This window comes from Ambystoma mexicanum, unplaced genomic scaffold (assembly GCF_040938575.1).
Source record: "Ambystoma mexicanum isolate Mex_15411 unplaced genomic scaffold, UKY_AmexF1_1 Mex_scaf10, whole genome shotgun sequence".
Taxonomy (NCBI): Eukaryota; Metazoa; Chordata; class Amphibia; order Caudata; family Ambystomatidae; genus Ambystoma; species Ambystoma mexicanum.
In genome coordinates, this window is record NW_027182325.1 from 2,415,001 (window position 1) to 2,417,500 (window position 2,500).

General features: G+C 48.2%; 7 non-coding genes and 3 pseudogenes across 7 annotated transcripts in view; all 10 read left to right on the forward strand.

Annotated features, from left to right (window-relative positions):
- The first annotated feature begins 85 nt into the window (after nt 1-85).
- On the forward strand, nt 86-204 carry LOC138543060 (5S ribosomal RNA). The gene has a single exon (XR_011290566.1). It is a non-coding gene; the product is annotated as a 5S ribosomal RNA (ribosomal RNA).
- Nucleotides 205-310: 106 nt separating this feature from the next.
- Nucleotides 311-429, forward strand: LOC138550376 (5S ribosomal RNA). The gene has a single exon (XR_011294131.1). It is a non-coding gene; the product is annotated as a 5S ribosomal RNA (ribosomal RNA).
- A 106-nt stretch (nt 430-535) lies between these two features.
- Nucleotides 536-654, forward strand: LOC138541726 (5S ribosomal RNA). Its single transcript, XR_011289726.1, has one exon. It is a non-coding gene; the product is annotated as a 5S ribosomal RNA (ribosomal RNA).
- A 106-nt stretch (nt 655-760) lies between these two features.
- On the forward strand, nt 761-879 carry LOC138536744 (5S ribosomal RNA). Its single transcript, XR_011284908.1, has one exon. It is a non-coding gene; the product is annotated as a 5S ribosomal RNA (ribosomal RNA).
- Nucleotides 880-985: 106 nt separating this feature from the next.
- Nucleotides 986-1,094, forward strand: LOC138547065 (5S ribosomal RNA; annotated as a pseudogene).
- A 463-nt stretch (nt 1,095-1,557) lies between these two features.
- LOC138536739 (5S ribosomal RNA) lies at nt 1,558-1,676 on the forward strand. The gene has a single exon (XR_011284904.1). It is a non-coding gene; the product is annotated as a 5S ribosomal RNA (ribosomal RNA).
- A 106-nt stretch (nt 1,677-1,782) lies between these two features.
- Nucleotides 1,783-1,901, forward strand: LOC138543072 (5S ribosomal RNA). The gene has a single exon (XR_011290568.1). It is a non-coding gene; the product is annotated as a 5S ribosomal RNA (ribosomal RNA).
- Nucleotides 1,902-2,007: 106 nt separating this feature from the next.
- LOC138544451 (5S ribosomal RNA) lies at nt 2,008-2,116 on the forward strand (annotated as a pseudogene).
- Nucleotides 2,117-2,222: 106 nt separating this feature from the next.
- On the forward strand, nt 2,223-2,331 carry LOC138544339 (5S ribosomal RNA; annotated as a pseudogene).
- Nucleotides 2,332-2,437: 106 nt separating this feature from the next.
- LOC138540782 (5S ribosomal RNA) overlaps nt 2,438-2,500 on the forward strand; it is a 119-nt gene continuing 56 nt past the window's right edge. The window contains exon 1 of the ribosomal RNA XR_011288816.1: nt 2,438-2,500. This exon is cut by the window's right edge and continues 56 nt beyond it. This is a non-coding gene — a ribosomal RNA (5S ribosomal RNA).

The window sequence follows — 2,500 nt, forward strand, 5'->3', positions numbered from 1 at the left end:
AAGTGAGCCCTTTCTCAATTGCCTTTTAAAACTGCAAGGTCTAGCCGACTAGATGCTTAAAAGTACAACACTCACTAGGCCCAGAGCCTACGGCCACACCACACTGAATGCGCCTGATCTCGTCTGATCTCAGAAGCTAAGCAGTGTCGGGCCTAGTTAGTACCTGGATGGGAGACCGCCTGGGAATACCAGGTGCTGTAGGCTTTTTTGTACTCCAAGTTCAGGAAGTGAGCCATTTCTCAATTGCCTTTCAAAACTGCAAGGTCTAGCCGACTAGATGCTTAAAAGTACAAAACTCACTAGGCCCAGAGCCTACGGCCACACCACACTGAATGCGCCCGATCTCGTCTGATCTCGGAAGCTAAGCAGTGTCGGGCCTCGTTAGTACCTGGATGGGAGACCGCCTGGGAATACCAGGTGCTGTAGGCTTTTTTGTGCTCCAAGTTCAGGAAGTGAGCCATTTCTCAATTGCCTTTCAAAATTGCAAGGTCTAGCTGACTAGATGCTTAAAAGTACAAAACTCACTAGGCCCAGAGCCTACGGCCACACCACACTGATTGCGCCCGATCTCGTCTGATCTCGGAAGCTAAGCAGTGTCAGGCCTCGTTAGTACCTGGATGGGAGACCGCCTGGGAATACCAGGTGCTGTAGGCTTTTTTGTGCTCCAAGTTCAGGAAGTGAGCCATTTCTCAATTGCCTTTCAAAACTGCAAGGTCTAGCTGACTAGATGCTTAAAAGTACAAAACTCACTAGGCCCAGAGCCTACAGCCACACCACACTGATTGCGCCTGATCTCGTCTGATCTCGGAAGCTAAGCAGTGTCGGGCCTAGTTAGTACCTGGATGGGAGACCACCTGGGAATACCAGGTGCTGTAGGCTTTTTTGTGCTCCAAGTTCAGGAAGTGAGCCATTTCACAATTGCCTTTCAAAACTGCAAGGTCTAGCCGACTAGATGCTTAAAAGTACAAAACTCACTAGGCCCAGAGCCTACGGCCACACCACACTGAATGCGCCCGATCTCGGAAGCTAAGCAGGGTCAGGCCTAGTTAGTACCTGGATGGGAGACTGCCTGGCAATACCAGGTGCTGTAGGCTTTTTTGTGCTCCATGATTAGTAATTGCGCAACTTCTCAATTATTTTTCAAATTTGGTATGTTTCCAAAATAATTGTATCCCGTTTTATAGCGGAAATGTTGGACAACATCATGAGGGCTGGAGCTACCTTTTTACATAGAATTAGCATACAGGTAGTGTGTTCATGGGTAATAAATCGACTTTCACATGTAATGCAGTACAGAGAATATTGAGTCCTTCAAGAGGCATGAAAGAAAACCATTATTGTGTTGATTGTTCTCTCCACCTCCCTGCAACAGACACAGGATGGATGAATTAAAGTTATCCTACCAGACATAGGAGTCCTGAATGGGCCCACCAGTCTTATATATCTCGCCTGATCGAGCCTGATCGAGCGATGAGCGTGGTATCATGTTGCAAGTGGCTGCATGGCTTAGCTTACTAAATGCAAATGCATAAGAGTAATATTCTTAGCATTCCTAGAGCCTATGGCCACACCACACTGAATGCACCCGATCTCGTCTGATCTCGGAAGTTAAACAGTGTTAGGCCTAGTTAGTACCTGGATGGGAGACCGCCTGGGAATACCAGGTGCTGTAGGCTTTTTTGTGCTCCAAGTTCAGGAAGTGAGCCCTTTCTCAATTGCCTTTCAAAACAGCAAGGTCTAGCCGACTAGATGCTTAAAAGTACAAAACTCACTAGGCCCAGAGCCTACGGCCACACCACACTGAATGCGCCTGATCTCGTCTGATCTCAGAAGCTAAGCAGTGTCGGGCCTAGTTAGTACCTGGATGGGAGACCGCCTGGGAATACCAGGTGCTGTAGGCTTTTTTGTACTCCAAGTTCAGGAAGTGAGCCATTTCTCAATTGCCTTTCAAAACTGCAAGGTCTAGCCGACTAGATGCTTAAAAGTACAAAACTCACAAGGCCCAGACCCTACGGCCACACCACACTGAATGCGCCCGATCTCGGAAGCTAAGCAGTGTCGGGCCTCGTTAGTATCTGGATGGGAGACCGCCTGGGAATACCAGGTGCTGTAGGCTTTTTTGTGCTCCAAGTTCAGGAAGTGAGCCATTTCTCAATTGCCTTTCAAAACTGCAAGGTCTAGCTGACTAGATGCTTAAAAGTACAAAACTCACTAGACCCAGAGCCTACGGCCACACCACACTGATTGCGTCTGATCTCGGAAGCTAAGCAGTGTCGGGCCTAGTTAGTACCTGGATGGGAGACCAACTGGGAATACCAGGTGCTGTAGGCTTTTTTGTGCTCCAAGTTCAGGAAGTGAGCCATTTCACAATTGCCTTTCAAAACTGCAAGGTCTAGCCGACTAGATGCTTAAAAGTACAAAACTCACTAAGCCCAGAGCCTTCGGCCACACCACACTGAATGCGCCCGATCTCATCTGATCTCAGAAGCTAAGCAGTGTC